The sequence below is a fragment of the Gambusia affinis genome, linkage group LG23 (assembly GCF_019740435.1).
Source record: "Gambusia affinis linkage group LG23, SWU_Gaff_1.0, whole genome shotgun sequence".
Taxonomy (NCBI): domain Eukaryota; kingdom Metazoa; phylum Chordata; class Actinopteri; order Cyprinodontiformes; family Poeciliidae; genus Gambusia; species Gambusia affinis.
The window spans coordinates 18,369,851-18,387,120 of NC_057890.1; the positions used below are offsets into that span (position 1 = coordinate 18,369,851).

Here is a 17,270-nt window from a genome sequence, read left to right on the forward strand (position 1 = left end):
AATTAATTCAAACAAACGGCCAGAAATCTTGTATTATCTGGGAGCAGAGAAAGAATGGAGGAAAGCTGGAGCGCTGCCCGCTTCAAACACGGCCTTTCATCAGGAAACACATTCCACTGCAGGCATTTTAATTTGAAACCGGAGCAGAGTCGCTGTGTTCCTCCGCTAACGATAACACGCTCAACAGCAGAGCGAACGCTTTTAAAACGAGAACATCTATTTGCAAATGAGACGCAGAGAGGAGAAAGAAAATAATGCTGAGTAAGCCCCAGTTTACAGGTAGCTTTATTCACTCAAGGAGGACAAGAATCAGTGTCGCGCACGCAGCCATGAGCGGAGTGTGTGTGTGTGAAGTTTGTTTGGCAGCTCTTCTAACAATCCGGAGGCCCTCGGTGCTGCCCAGCAGAACCGCCCGCTCCGTCTCCGCTCTATCTCAGGCAGCCATATGCTTCTGGATGGCAGAGACGGGCCGGCCATATGTTCTGATCCAAACATCCAGATGGCAGCGCATCAGTCCGACGGTTTCCCTTCCATCATCTCAAAGTACCTGGGATCCGTCCTGGCAGCCGATACGGCATCAGCTGGGATTAAGGGATCCGGTTAATGATCAGGAGGATTTTATTCTGAAAGGATTTGGACCCAGGGAAGCCGAGCTGAGAGGAGCTGACGGGCTTATTAGTGTTTGGACCGGAGTCGATCCGATTTGGATACAATAGAGGTTCCCACAGATTTCCTGCTTCTACCAGGCCAAACCTCCAGAACCATCGACCCATTCTGGCTCAGATGAAAAATAAATACAAAAGTTCTGGATGGATGGATGGATGGATGTTATAACTGACAGACGGGGGTCAGGTTTACGGGCGTACCAGGAACAGATTACAAAGGTTCCGCCTGGAACTTCTGTACAAAAAAAACAAAAAGGTTTTAAAAAGTTTGTAATGTTATTTTCTTGAGATCATTTCCAGACTTTATGCTCTCTTGTCTTTCCCTTTTTACAAAGTGGTTAAGATAATTTAGTTTTCTTTCTGTATTTTAATAAAATCACCATGGAAACCAACAGTCTTTAGTTATTGCTTCTAGCTAGAGTGCCTCCCTATAACTGTCAAAATCTGTTGACTCTTTTAAATATGACTTTTAATTTCTCTCTGAATTTTTGTTAATTTAAGTTTCTGCTACAAATGAAATAAAGAATTTATTACATCCATCTCTATTCTTGTTATAATAATGTACATAATTTGGAGTAAAATGACTCTCAAAGCGTAACGTTGAAGGAGTGGACAGCAGTTTTCCTCCAGCTTTCAGGCAGACGGGGGACAGACTCACTCAGCAGGTCCAGACCTGCTCGCTGTCTGACCCCGATGCCAGGAAAAAACACACACCCTCTGTTTCACACACAAACACACACAGCACGGGTCAGGAGGCTTGTGCCAAGAAAGACAATCCAAACAGCGGCTGCAGCATCAACACTCAGAGCGTGATGCATGTTCGCTCAGAAAGACCTGCTGCTGAAAACACAACAACGCTGCATAAAAACGTCACTTCACTGCAAAAACAAAAAGTCTTACCAAGTAGTTTTAGTCTCATTTCTAGTGTAAATATCTCATTACATCTGAAATAACTCTAAACTAACTTATTAAGAAACCTTTCAACAAAATAGAGGAGCTTGTTTTCTGTAAACACTTTCTAAATGTTGACATTTATCAGCAGATAAATTTACTTACAAGATAATTTCCTCTCGTTAGAAGTTAAATCATGTCAATAGAACTACTACTTTTCCATCAATATCAAGAACTTATTTCCTTAAAACAAGCTCCTATATATTGCTGAAAATGTACTTGTAAGTTAGTTTCATCTAAATTTAAGTGTACCAACATATTTAAGCTAGCTGTCAAGCTAGCAAGAATCACACAAAGTTTCACTTTGAGATTTTCTCTCAGAGAATTTGTAACAAATTTAAATTACAATTTATTAAAATTTAAATACAAATAATTGGCATGATTGTGTTTTTGCAGTGTTGTTCTGCAGAAACTCTACAATCATCGGTATAAGTTCCCCTTAAGCAAAACACTCAAAAATGTGTGAATGATTAAATAAATGCGAACGTGCATAGAGGCTTGTTCATGTGGGAGTTTCAACAATTAGAGCAGGAGCTGCAGCAGTGGAGCGCTGGGTTCCCTCTGGACCTCAGGCCTGCAGAAATACTACATTCCCACACTGTCCTGCGGCTCAATCTCAGCTGCAAAACATCACAAAAAATAAGCACAAGTTGGAAAACCCAACTTCCTCTCGACCCGATTCCCAAACACCAAACAGCATTTGGTCTCCGCCGGCCGGCGCTCCGTGTCGCCGGATCACAGGACAGACGCAGCTAATCAGGTTGTTTATGAGGCCGAAGGAATGCGGGTCAGAACCCTGTGGGGTTCTGCTCCGGGTCTGCTTCACCGGAAGAGCCATCAGGACGGGAAATGATCAGCTTTTCACTTAAATACTGACAAAGCAGAAAGAGACGAGCTGATCGGAGGAAAATCGGATGTTTTTCTAAACTCTATGTGTGAGGAAAAAAGCAACATCGTGGCTAAAGTAAGATACCCTGAACAGTGGGACTCTGTAAATAATCCACCCATTTTATAATAAATTCCTAAAGATAACTTATAAAAACATTACATTTCCAAACATGTTTGTGTCAGATTGGTAAATTATCTGACAGTTCAGAGATGGTATATTTATATTTATAATATTATTTAATTCTGAAGGCTTTGAACTTCCAGAGACATTTTGGTTCCAGTAAAAACAATAAAATTCCCCATAGAAGCCAATGGAGAGGAAGGAATGAGAAGGTGGAAGGTTGGAAATGATAAAGAGGAGATAAAATCAAATGGAGCTGCAGCCGTTTGTTTAACCCTCCGACTGAGAATGTTGAATCTGGCTGTATTGGCAGGTTCTGATCCGGCCATGGAGGAAACCCGGGCATGAAGTGATGTGGAAACTAAACAGATTGGTGCCAGTAGAAGCATCTGAGCGTTTATGGTGGTATATTTGGAGAGCTAAAGTTAGACACATAAAAAAGGAAAAACAATTCCAGAGAAATCTGAGGTACAAAGTGGTCCATATTAGGCAAAATCAATCAAAAAGAGAATTAACTATCACTGAAAGTAACAAAAAATATAAATAAATGTCTCAGGGGGATTGATCACATCAAACACTGTAAAAAGAGTCGCAAGAAACGTGTTGAGAAACAAGTTACAAACTATCTTCCAAGTAGTTGAGGAGAATCAAACATTAAGCTGCCAGGAACCTGTCATCTTCCAGTCAAATGTCATTACTCCAACCTATCTGGAGTTCCTGGAAGTACCAGAAGTTCATAGGTTAGAAACACTGAGGGGCGTGGCCTCTGTCGACAAAATTTAACTCCAGTAGCCACTGTTCGAACCAAATCCAGTACACTTGGTTCGATTGTTCTGTTTCCAGCTGCTGTGGTTATCTGTGGTTGGTAACCAAACCCTCTGACCAGCCTGTTCCCCTCCTGGCCTGTGGGGGCGCTGCACCAACAACCACTGAAGGAAACCACACAAAAACCTCTGAAGACACTGAGAGCAACTTCCTTCTTCACCAGATGGAAACAAGATGGAGGCGTCAGATTTTAGTGTTGGAGGATTTCTCTTTAGTCTTTGGCTGCAGACCAGGAGACATTTCTGCTGCTAGCGCTAGGCTAACACGTTAGCTTTGGTTGTTTTTACCCAGAATGCCCTGCGCTGTAGTCCACATTGTGCTTTTGGAACAGTCTCCAGTCCTCTTGTAATTCACATCAATTCGAACCGAACCAGAGTTCACTTCAAGCAAATCAGATCGAGGTTTGTAGGCGGACCAGAGTTTGATTTTTTGGGGGTCCAATTACACACTCACCTCCCCAAACAAATCAGACTTTAACGGACGGGAGTTGAATTAAAGTAGACCAAACTGTAATTTAAAAGCAGAATCTGGAATACCAGCCCAACTATCTGATTGTCAACAGGTCAAAATCTGACGTCAGAACTAATATAAGCAACACAGAACATTTACCTGAATCAATCTGAATCAAAAGGTTTGAGACTCTGAGTAGAACCGTTTCAACTAAATGGGATTCACAAAACTGTGAATGAAGGTAACTGCTTGGCCAAAACTTCGGGAGTCTTGGCCAGAAAAGTAAAAAAAAAAAAACAATGCTTAAACATTTCTGCACCATTTTGGTTTGGTTTGGTTTTCTATACAAATTGATGCCTCCTTCATAGACATCAGCCCGTCTTCATTAGAGCCTAATACACCCTGAAAATAGTCAGAATATTGTATCGTAATATGCATTATTCAGAGTAGCTGTGAATATTGTATGAGGCTACATCTGAATTCAGACTGTAGTTCTGGACCTGGCTGATGGATGGATGGAGACTTGAAGAGAATGCCAATAATAAGATGCAAAATAAAGGAAGGAAAATGAGAAGCAGGATAAAAACTGGAAGCAAATCTAGATTTTCAAATGCATAGAGTTGCTTCGTGAATTAAAGCGACGACGACGCGTTGATTGTCATGGCCTTTGCGAGAACGTCTGTTTGTGAAAGCTCCGGCTCATCAGTAAATGTGCTGATGCATGTCTTCAGATGGAAAAAAGTGATCTTTCGTTCTTATCTCACCTCCTTTATTATATCCCAGCGTTCAGATTGGAACGGCACGAGATGAGAGAATCAGTTCGTATTCAACACGGCTGAATGCTGTGCTGATGAAAGCTTATGCTGATAATAGCTTTTTCATTATGTCCTTAGCCAGGCTTGGCATTTCATTTTCTCTGGCACACAGAGAGACAAGTTAAGATTTCCACTGCTGCAGCTTTCAGAGGTTGCTGTTCTTTTCTGATTAGATTATGTGTTTGGAATATTATTTTTTTAAAGGCCTTCTGCATGCACAATTAGTTTCTGTGGAGGTGGCCTTGGTGTGAGAGGCTGTTTTGAACTTAAAAATAAATCTCCGATTACCACAAATCAGACAGAAGCAGGTAATTAACTCTACAGTTACATATTTTCTATATTCCTCAATGTTCTCTGGTCACCATGTCCATAAATCTTCTTTCTAGATATTTATGGTCATTTTTAGTATCACTCAGCCGCTTGTCATCCAGAAGGTCCAACATTTTCATCTGGCCTAGTATGAAAAATGCTAACTAAATTGACCTAAAGGTGTTTTATCCACTGCTAACGTATTCATATCAAATGTCCTAGCTAAACTATTCAAACACTCAGTCTGTGCTGGTGAAAATGATCTCACTTCGGGATGCTGGATGCTTGAAACTGATGGCATCACCTACCTCATCATATGTTTTTCAGAGTTTTGCTGATCCTATGTATGAGGAAAAAAAGCAGCGTCATGGTAAGATACCCTGTTCTGAACAGTGGGACACTGTAAATTATATCATTTTATAATAAATTCCTAAAGATAACTCATAAAAACATTAAAATCCCAAATATGTTTGTTTGGTTCACACAACAAGGTTGGTAAATTATCTGACAATTTTCAAAACCTGACAATGAAAATCTTAACTACAACAGGTTTGGTTGTACAGTGTGGTGTCGAGTTACACAGCAGGATTAACTCGTCGCACACGAACCGATTTCACTCACCAACATTCACATGTCAAATGGGAAATTTTTAAAAATCTCAAACGCGAGTTGGCCAATCGGGAAGAAGCAACGCTAAGAGTTTGCTTAGTATTTTTAACAAAAAAAATGATATGAAGACGTCTCTAATGTCCACCAGAGCTTCTGGTGCGCCGTGGGAGTTGTTTAGTCTTCTGTAATTTGGATTCCCCTCCGTGTTTCCCTCACATTCCTCCCTGATTGGCCATCAGTCCAAGGGTCAGGCAGGTCACTCCTGGTTTAGACAGACGTCAGTCGTCTTTGGTGTATTTTTAGAGATTTCTTTGGTCGTTAAGCTCATTACTTTCCATTGACCCTAACGTGCTTCTTGTCTTGTTAGATGGATCAGTTGTGGTTTGACCTTTTTAACCAGATGACATGAAGATGTATACATAGAAATATCTGGAAACTTGAGTAAAACTACTCAAAGTACTAAGGATTGTGATGTTGGTGCAGATGATTGTTTCCCAGTGAAAAGCTGGTGCTGGTTTAACTCTGTTAAATCTGATAATAAAGACCAAAAACTTTTACTAGGCTCCAGTTGTTCAAGATGATTTGGTGCAACTCCAGTGGATTCAACCTGGATCTGTTTGAACTTTAGTAGCAGGTTTAATAAATTCAGTCTCCGGGTTGTTTTTAGTCTTGTCTGGGAATTCCTGGATTGTCCTAAAAATCTGATGTTTCGCTGCAGATTTGCCAGGAAGGAGCTGGAAGGATCATAAAAGTATTTTCCACTTTGAAATGTGGAAAAGAACATTAGTATTGACTGAAGTGGGTGTGATTGAAGACCAGAGTCTGAAGTGTTTCCACACCCTTTGGTTGCATCAGATTTTCTACGTCTTGGATTTCTGTTTCTGATCCGAAGTCCTTTGGGACGGACAGGCGGTGGTGCAGGAGACCAGCTCGCTCGCTCCGGCTCCCCCCGTCTCTGAGGAATCTCAGTCATGTTGAGTAGAACCAGATGTGCTCGCTCCCACCTCTATCCTGTAACCATCTCTCCTTTCAGTGTCTGCTGCCACTTTCTAAAGACGTCTAGGAAAAGATCACAAACCCTTTACTCCTGACAGGAGAGCACAGCAACACAAAGATCTGTGGATCTTTCAGATTAGTTTTCTTTCAACATGTTTTGTCAGAAAGACAGAAAATCCTTTTCACTTATCACAAAGATAAAAGGTTCTGGAGGAAAGTCCAGGACAGAGTCCCTCCAGCGTGTCCTGGCTTTATTCACTCATGGAAATTTGTTTACTTCTGCAATATTTTGACAGAGGCTGCATTCACACCAGCTCTGTTCAGTCCGCTTTAATTTAACTCCAGTTTGTTTGACTAGAAAGTCCGGCTTGTTTGGGGAGGTGTGAACGTGTAATCGACCAAAATCGACCACTGTTCTGCCAACAAACCTCGTCTGGGTTCGGTTGAAGTGACTCTGGTTCGGTTTGAATGCATATGTGAACGCCAAGTGGACCAGAAACCACTCCAAAAGCAGGAAGTGGACTACAGCCCAGGGCACTTTGGGTAAATTCAACCAAAATAAACGTGTTAGCCTAGCGCTAGCAGGAGAAATGACTCGTGGTCTTTAGACAAACTCTACAGAGAAATCATCCAACCGCTAAAATCTGACGGCTCTCCATTTTTGCTGTCGTTTGGTGAAGAAGGAAGTTGCTCTCAGTGTCTCCAGAGGTTTTAATGTAGTTTCCTTCAGTGGTTCTTGGTGCAGCGCCCCCACAGGCCAGGAGGGGAACAGGCTGCTCAAAGGGTTTGGTTGGTTTGACTCGGAGCAGAGAGAAAGAGAACCAGAGCAGCTGGAGATGTTGCACTTTATTCTACCGGAATATTAGGTGTTAAATTACCTCCACGTATCTGATAGATCCACCTTCTTGGCTACATCTACGTAGAAATCCCATTCCTGTACATTTCATGTTCCACGGGGCTCAGAGGAAGTCAGTGACACCAACAGAGGAACTGTTGGTGTCACCATCATTAAATAGTTGATCTGAATGGCTGTTTCTCATCCATTGTTAATTTTTCGATGTGTTGCTTTTTCAGATCCTACTTCATGTTGTCATACAGGTCCTGTATTAGGTTGATGTGATTTCTAAAACTTTTTTTTCCTTAACAAGCAGAGACAAAGTTGGAAGCAAATATTAATTCATGTATCAAACAGATGGCCAGATGATGGTGTCTGATCTCCCCAACCAAAACATCATTAAAAATTGGTAGGAAGGACCTGAAGGAATAATGCAAGGTCAATCACCAGCAGAGGAAGAGCTGCCGCCTTTCCAAGCTCTGCTTCAAAGATAAAACAGAAACTTTGCTTTGGGTTCGCTTTATTTAAAATAATTTTAACAGTCATGAAGAAGCAGCTGTGCTTAAAATATTTAGGAGATGTCATTTACTTTTTAGGAAGTCAGGTCCTTCTTCCCCCCACAGCGTTTCCCCTGAAATAGATCTGTGCTGCTCAAATGTTTGATGCCATGACACCGTCTCCCAGGACATCATTATCAGAGATGCTCTACATGCATTAACTCTCATAATTCTGCTCTAAAAACACTAAAAATAAAATACTCCTCGTTGTGAAAAAGCTGCTGAAAAATATACACACTTTTTTATGATTTATAAAATGAGCCAAATTCAGCCGGTGTGAAAAAATTGTAAAGCATATTTAATCCAACGAACACAGCGTCTCTCACATAAACCCGATCCACCAACTAACTGGGAACAATGTCCTTCATCGCTTCCACAGGAAGCAACATCTCCACCAAGACAAAACGTAGGCGTCCAATCTCCTCTCTACAGCCACAGAAATTCCTCCCTCAGGGCGAAATCTGCAGCGAAGTGAACCGCGTCTGCGCAAACATGAAAACCTGCTGCAGACTTCAGGGGATTCTGAGGGACACGACAGACTAATATTTAAACTTAAACAGACAGAAGGTGGAGGAAAATTCAACTTTTTCCTTAAACTTTCTGGAGAGAAAGTCTTTTCCAGAAGTTTACAGGCTGATAATGGATACAAGACCAGAAAAGACTGCAGATCTTTGAATGTCTGAACATTTTTCAAAATAAATTATGTTGGAAATTTTCTGTATTTTGTCACATTTGTTAATTGATTAACTGTTTCCTGCAGTTAATCAGTTTTATTTAATCAGTTAATCATGATTAATTGTACAGCTTCACTCCTGTTTCCTCCAAACTAAAGACGTGCATCTGAGGTTAACCTGATGTTTCTAAAATCACATCTTCATTACGTCACCTTGTTTAGCTCCTATGCTAATGAAACCTTTAATTGTCCATCCAATGCAGCATCTCAGAAGTCAATGAGAGGAAAGTGGTCACATAGTTATTAGACTGATTAATCCGGTGATGTCATCAGTTTCAGTTTCATTTTCAAGCACCCAGCATCTCAAGGTGAGCCCATCTTCACCAACGTTTGCATAGTGTTGCATGAGGTTATTACAACATTAAATTGATATTTGGGTAACATGGGAATCTTTTCAGGAGCAGAATCTCCTGAGAAACACAAACTATTAAACAAAAGATGAATCCATACTGAGCTGTCAGAGGAAGACGTGTCCTTCCGACAACAAACATGACAAAGAAAGAAAATTTCCTCCCTAAATTATTCTGTTTGCTGCACACAAGTCTGGTCAACACTCAGATATTCAGAGATCTTCGGGTTAATAAATGTTTTCTTTACAGCAGAACCACTTCCTGTCATTATCAGCCTCATCCTCCTGCGGTTCGTTTCTAAAGCAGCCAGAGAGGCTCTGATATGTTTGCACAGAAACAGTCTGTTGAAATAAGAGCAGCAGCTCTGCAGAGACATGTTGACACAGCAACTTCAGACTTATCAAACTTTTATATGATGTTAGCAAGAGAAAGAGAAGCAGGAGGCTTTTGTTTGAGTTCAGCGATTTATCTATAAAATAACAGAAGTGAGGCAGAAACACTGCAGAAACCAGATTTCTCTTAAAGAGAAAGCAGCTTTAACAACGTCCTAAATGCCTTAAATCCTTCATCAATAACTGTCTGTCATGCAGACGGTGAAGGTAAACCGTGTCGTCTGTGGTTCTGAACGGATTCCGCTGAAGAAACTGGAACCAGACTGTCACTAGAACTGGTTCTCGTTATTTTAAAGGCGGAACGATGAGAAAACACGTCTTCAGGTTTTTTATGAGGAAATTCCTCCAATCTTCACAGACTGCAAATTAAAGGGCTCAAATGTTTACATACACCCTTTATTCTTTAGTAAAAATCTCTTAGGAACAGTTTCCTTATTTAAATTGGACATTTAGAGTCAGACAGATGAAATGTTGGCGATTTTATTCCAAACAACCAACTTTTGACCTGGTGCCTAAAATCTGAGTCTGCTTCAAACAACAATCACATTTAAATAAACTCAGTTCCTAAAAATAGACCAGAATCTCACTAATGGCTATAAAACGTCTGCGGTTCTTCATTAGAGACATTCAGCCCTTTACTGACAATGAGAGGATAATTTGAGAAAACCTTTATTTTTACAATCAGAGAGGTAAAAACACTGGAACTGTAATATAAACCGGAGAAACTCATTAACTGGAGACTGTGGCAAAGTTAAGAATAAACCTTTAAAGGCTTCTTGTCGAAAAATAGAGACAGTGGAGAGAGAGAGAGAGAGAGACAGAGAGAAAAAAAGAAAGAGGCAGAAAAAACAGAGAAAGATAAAAAAGAAAAGAAGGAAAGGAGGGAGGAAGGAACAAGACAGTGAAAGATGGAGAAACAGTGAAAAATAGAAAAACAAAGAGAGAAAAAAAGACGTAGAAAGTCGGAACCGTCTCCTCACCTGTTGGGTTTTCAGCCTCTCATGACATGAAGCAGCTTCTCTGTCCTGCACAAAAAACAAAATCATTTTTATTCTCTGTTCACAGCAACCAACAAAATATTCTTTAATCAAATAACAGCCACAGATTTTTAAGAGTTTTCAGGACAGAACATCAGGTAATCAATCATTAATATGTAGCAGGTAGGCGATAAGATCACACATCAACACCAGGGTTCAAAGTTCACCTACAGCTGCCCCCTCAGACCCCCTGCTGTGACTCAACCCAACCAGACAAAACGTCACATTTTACTGTGAAATGATGCAAAAGGAACCGGACAGGAGGAATGCAGCTGACTCAGCATTTCTGAGAACATCAACAAAAAATGTTTTATATTAAAACATGTTTACACATTAATTTCCTTCAGCAGTAAAGCAACAGAAAACCACCAGAAGAACCAGTTCTGATCATTCTGTGTAACTCAACGGTTGTTTTTGGTCCATTTCTTCAGACGGTAAAGATAAAGGACATTGATCTGTTCACAGATTACCTGCCTCATAACCAACTGGAACATGGTGAAATATGTAAAAAACATTTTTCATAAAAGTTACATAGTTACAGCTTTAAATGTAACTTCTAATTATTTTGGAGAAACCCAGTTTAGCGAAGTAAAACCGACTGCTCTCTCTCACCCAGTGTGACGTCGCCTCTGGTTCTGGTGTCAAACAAAACTGAAAGGCTCCTTTTCCTCAGCAGTTTAAAGTGTAGGTGTTTCATCACATTTATTCAGACTGAATCTGGCACATATGAACATCCTGGGAAACGTTTTGGTGGCGATAAATATGTCGCTATACCTTTAAAACATCTGTTGCTTTAATAGGTCAGCATGACATAATGTTCATATTTATACCGGCCCCAGCCGCTGTAAATCAGTAACTGCTAACAGCCAGGTAATAAATTGATGCTGCTCTGCAATGTTCATTGATTTCCTCCATGATAATAATGGCCGCCGACCTGATTAACATCAATGAGATGAACTCTGTCCAGTTACAGACGAGGCAAAGCGCTGTGGAAACACCAGGAGGAGCCTTCTGGATGGAAATCCAATAACAGGAGGAGTTAATATCGACGCCGGTATCAAATGACTTCAGCTCACAGAGAAAGGGAGGAAGGCTGTGTTAGACATGGGAGGGAGGTAAACATATAAACCTGAAAAGCTGCAGAGAAAACACAGAGAAACGCCCGGAAAGCAAACAAAGACCGTAAACGCCGGGTTGTGATTTGCAGGCTGATGCACATTTTCTGTCAGGATAGTTTATTACAGTTAAAGTTGTTTAAATCAACTAAAATGCTCACACAGTAGGAGCAGAGGAGCCTTATAAATCAGCTGTGCACGCTCTCTTTATCTGAGAACTGGCAGCCAGAGAGCGGAGCGGAGCGGAGCGGAGCGGCAGCTCAGCCGCCTCACATGAAGCCTCCGCCTCATTAACCAGCGGCGAGGAATCAGGAGGCGAGGTGAGGAGGAAATCACAACGGGAATATGATGATGAAACGTTAGGAAACCACTGCAAGATAAAACAAGACGGGAGCACACGTCATGCTGCCACCCAGCAAGTCTGGCTGGACCAGGAATCTGTTGGCAGATGCAGTAAATATTCATATCAGCTGTTCACTTTACGCTGCAGCTTTCAGAAAATAAATAATAATGCAATAAAAGCAGAACTCCCCCAGGTTATTCAGGGCAAAACTGATCCACTACATTTATTATATATGGAGAGCGCAGCTCAAAATAATACAAGAGATTAAAAAGAGAACGCAGCAGAAAGTGTCGACTACGACTGGAGGATAAATCAGGAACAGTTTGGCATCAGCAAGAAAAATATGAAATGGTTTTAATTCCCCGATTAAACAAAAACTATTACATAACTCCCACAAGTCTGAACCAGAACTGATCAGCGCCATCTTGGTAGGCAAGCGCAGCGCAGATCACAAAGAAAAGAAAACATGGACATGTTCAACAAGATGGCTGCTGTCGGGATCGACCCGTATGAGACGGTGCTGCCTCCAATCTCCAACTACGACTAGTTAACCACCTCGTTAACTCCTAGTTAACCACCTCGTTAACTCCTTAGTTAACCACCTCGTTAACTCCTTAGTTAACCACCTCGTTAACTCCTTAGTTACATTAACTTTGCTAGTTCACCACCGATATTTCACTTATTGTAGCACAGAGGCGGGTAGAGTATTGAATATTGTAACAGAGTAACATTTGTAACGTATTTAAACTGTTTATAGGTTAGGAGATAAGAGCTCATTCTAAACTTGTGGCTTGATTATTGTTATCATAGCAACTCCATAGCAACCGCCTACCAAGATGGCTGCCAGCTACAAAGTTCCCTTAAGTGTGACGTCACATGAGAACGATGAACATGTGAACTATTGGTAGGCGAAATGGACTTAAAACTTTTATCACAATATAAAAACTATTACTCCTTTTTTTCTTATCACAAAACACACTTACTGCTCTGAAACATTCCCATTTCTGCTTCTTTTTCGTATACAGAAGTATGACTGCATCACTAAATTGTTCAGTTTTACTGTATTTAATCATATTTTCAAAGGTACTGATATTTCTAGATACTCTCATTGAACAAAGATTGAATAAATAAAGAATATGGACGGTTTGGAGGATTTTAAACATCATTAATTGGAATATTGTAGGAATAATGAATCAAAATTGGAAATTTATCACAATAAACACAGAATCTTAAAGCGAACACTGAATCTTAAAGCGAACACTGATGTACACCAATTTACTTTCTTGCTACCAACAAAAAAAATCCCTAAAAATCTGAAAAAGTCTATTTTTCATTTATGCTCCACAAAACAAGCTAAGCCTTGGAAAGACTGACTGATGTCTATGACTTAATATTGTTAATAAACATTTCAGTCAGTTTTTACTTTGATATTTTTTTAAATAACTGACCTGTTGTACAGGTAAACAACCTGTACAAACTCCCTGCCGGTGCTGCAGGAGTGACCGAGTCCCACTGGGAGAAACGTTAGCATCAACCTGGCCTGTGCAGCTGCTGGATCACTTTCATGAAACCAATGAAACCTTTTTACTTCTTTAAGTTAAAACAGCTGAGAAACGCTGAAGTATGAAAGTGAACTGAGAAACGTCTGGCGTGGCTGAACAAAGAGCAGAACCAGTTTGAAAACAAGCTTCTTCATGCTTTGAACACAGAAAGCGGCTGGATCCAGAGGCCACATTCTGAATATAGAAATAGTTTCTGCAAACCAAACCACCCACTTCTACTTTGGAAGCTTAGATCATCCTCTGAAAACTCCCAGCATGCTGATTCTTCTGATTAAGTATCTGGTCAGGCAGCCGCAGGCCTGCACTGTTTTATGATTCTTGGTGAACCCAAATATTTTAATCAGGCCTACAGCAAAAGAATGAGAACTGGCTTTTCTTTAAAGCGGCATAAAAAACAGAATAGTCTGCAGCTTTCTGAGAGCACTGTGGGAAACTGAGCACTTTCATTTGGATGCAAAAGTCTTCCTCTCCTCCCTGAAGGCTCAAAAAGGTAAATCTAAGAAAAAACCTTGTCTAAAACATCAACATGTTTTCCAGCTTACATTTATACAGGAAAGAACGTCGGCAATCTGGAGGAGTAAACCTAAAGGACAAAACTTCAGGTTCTTCTAGATTTAATGGATACGACATTTTTACATCTCCTGCAATGAAACATGGTGAATATGCTGTTTGATTGATTACATGCAAATGAAATGAATCAGCTGTGGAATAAAAATAAATCTCGTTTCTGATAGATGATCACCAATAATCAGGCAAATATCAAAATTGATCAATTTCTTGAGGCATTTTAATGTTTTTTCTGCTATAATTATATCTTACTTGTCTGAAATAATTAATCCGATTAACCAATTAATTAGTTGAAATAATCAACTAATTTAGTGATGAATTAAGTCTGGAGGTTGAAAAAGGGACATTTGGCAAAAACACATTCAGAGAGGAAATTAAGCCAAAACTGTACAAAAGATATAAAACAAAAACACATTTTGTCTTCAAATACGTTTCTTACAGTGACATAATTTTAGCTCCAGGTGGTTCAGATTTACTAAAAGAGTGTCATTATTACATTTTACACAATAAAATGTTTATTTTCTTATTTAAAAAAGAAATTGAGTTATTTGTTTATTTGCATAATTCAGTTGATTTCTATTGTTTAAAAACATTTAAGTGGTTAAATGAAAAATCCGTAGAATGTGTCATTTTAAAAATTTGATTAATCGATTACTAGATTAGTTGATTCTTGTAGTTAATTAATCAAAAACATATAAGATAAAACACATTTGTCTGTAAAAATGTTTAAGTCAAAACTCTTAGAGTGGCAGTTTTATAAATCCAAACCAGTCGAAGTTAATGCACAGTTTTTACATTTTACGCAATGAAATGTTTATTTTCAAATTTAAAAAGAAATAGTTATTTATTTGTATATTTAAACTTTCCAATTTCTAATGTATAAAAAAGACTAACGTGGTTAATTTTTAAAATCTAATTGATCGATTACTTGTAAGATTAATCAATTAGTAAAAGTTGCAGTTGAATGTTTTTCCTGCATATTATTTTGTGAAAATATACCATAAACATTGTGGTTCAGATAAATAAGCAGAACTGCTAAAAAAACTCTGCTCCAATTTTCATCAGTAGACGACGATCAGATTAAAGGAAATGACTTTCAAATTGACTATTAAAGCAGCCATAACTGCATTAATTGTTGTTGTTTGGTCGGAAACTTCCCATTCTTTCCCCTCCGTTTATCTGCTGTGAATATTTTCCACTGGTGGTTTCTCGCTCAGCCTCAGAGCTGCAAATCAGACCGAGTGGTTAATCCACTGTGGCATAGAAAAGGCTTCATTTACACACTTGCACAGGTCTGTGCCTGTAGTGGAAGCTCTGCAGACAAGAGATTTCCTTTCACATCCAACTGAGACCAAAGTAACTCTGCGTGAAGAATGTGGAAAAGATAAGCAGTAAACACAGACAGACAAACAGACATCTGTGTAAATATCATACCTGTGGCCCACATGTGATAAAACAGGGCTTATAAAGCTGCCCTGAGGAGAAACCAGCTGGACACAAACACGACCACCCTCCACCCACGTGTCTCTGCAGGCAGGAATTTGTTGGGACATAATTACAACGAGGCGTCTGCACAGCATCCGATTAAAATCCAGAGGTTTTATGGCGGCCCTTTGAAGACTACCTGCACAAAGACTAAAGCCAAGCATTTCTTTCTGGTGTCAATATCATTTCTTCTTCCCAGCGGTTTCATTATGGAAATACATGCAGCGCATAATGATAAAATTCTGCTGTGGATTCACATTCTGCGACTCAAGGCTACGCTCTTACTCACTTTTCATCTGCACTGAGAGAACTCTCACAGCTCTGAACAGCATGCGAATGGGAGGGAAGAAAAAACTTTAAATGCGACAGTGATATATTGCAGCACCAGGACGCGTCCCTGAACGCTATTCTTTATTATGATGCTTCAGATAGCTGAGTGGGAAAAGCTGGAAAATCCAGAGGAAAAAAGATGGATGGTATGCAACATGGATGCCAGATGGTATCAGGACTTTCGCCAGAAGACAGGAGAACATCCAGTGTTAAATCAGCAGCATCAATGCTCAGAGGAATGCAGGAAATTTAATGGAACAAATTATTGTTATACATCAGGTGCATCACAGACAACCTGAACTTTTCCACCATTATCAGCTGAAAAGTACTTTGACAGGTGAGGAGCACTGGAAGGCTCGTGGTGCCAAGATGAGGAAATATGATACAAAGCCTTGCACTTTATCAGCTTAAGAGGCGTCAGGGTTCATGTTCACATCTACTGGAGGAGGAGAGCGACTGGCCAGTAAACAGATGTAATTATCCAAGTGGAGGACTTTCCAGTAGCTGGCATCGATTTTCTGCAGAGCTGAAAGGTTGGAAAGGCTGAGGGAGAAGACAAAACTGAACGGAAAAATTTGGATTTTATTGTTATTGATGCAACTGTGGATTTCAGAGTCGAAGTCACCAGAATGAAGACGGAGAGTCTTCATTTAAATTAGACGATAAGCATCAATTAGATCTGCAGGATCTTAGAAACCCAATAATATTGATCCATTTTGCAATGACTGAAACGGTAAATATTGTGATGATGATAATATTACCAAGTATTTAAATGGCAATGATACTGATAAATATTGTGATAAAAATTATGTTGTAATATTGAAGCCCTGTCTGATGCTAACATTTATAAATATTGCAATGACAATATCAGTGGTAATAAACAGCCATTTTTCTTCTTTCCTTTTGGTCTCATCACTGGTTTCATCTCAAAGTTTTTGTTTTTCCAAACACCAATGCTTTTCCTGTTAGACAGTGAGATAATTTCAAAGAAAATACCCCCTGCTGAAGTTGGTAGCACAAGAAGGAAAACATGGGAAAAGAAGCAACTTGCTTCACCACTCAGCAATGCAATTATAAAAATTTAACAACCTTTGCAACAGAAATCTAAAGGTTTTTTAATAAACACCAACATAATAACATGCCAATAATGGTAAGATAAATGTCATTTAATGCGTGTTGGTTAGAAGGTTGCTTTAGAAAACAATCTATATTTACAAAAATAAAATCTAAAAAGCTACAAAAATGAAAAATATTTTCAAGTCAGATGCACAAAATTCTCCAGGACTGTAAAAATGTATGCAGTGATGCTTCAGATATGTTGCTGCACATACAGAT

At 39.6% G+C, this 17,270-nt stretch overlaps 1 protein-coding gene across 3 annotated transcripts in view; it reads right to left on the reverse strand.

The window, feature by feature from the left end:
* Positions 1–17,270, reverse strand: part of LOC122826395 (plexin-B2-like) — a 123,555-nt gene that overhangs the window by 77,262 nt on the left and 29,023 nt on the right. For all 3 annotated transcript variants that reach the window (XM_044108190.1, XM_044108191.1, XM_044108189.1), the window contains exon 2: positions 10,477–10,521. The gene's annotated coding sequence lies outside the window, so the exon portion shown is untranslated. The remainder of the gene's footprint in view (positions 1–10,476; positions 10,522–17,270) is intronic.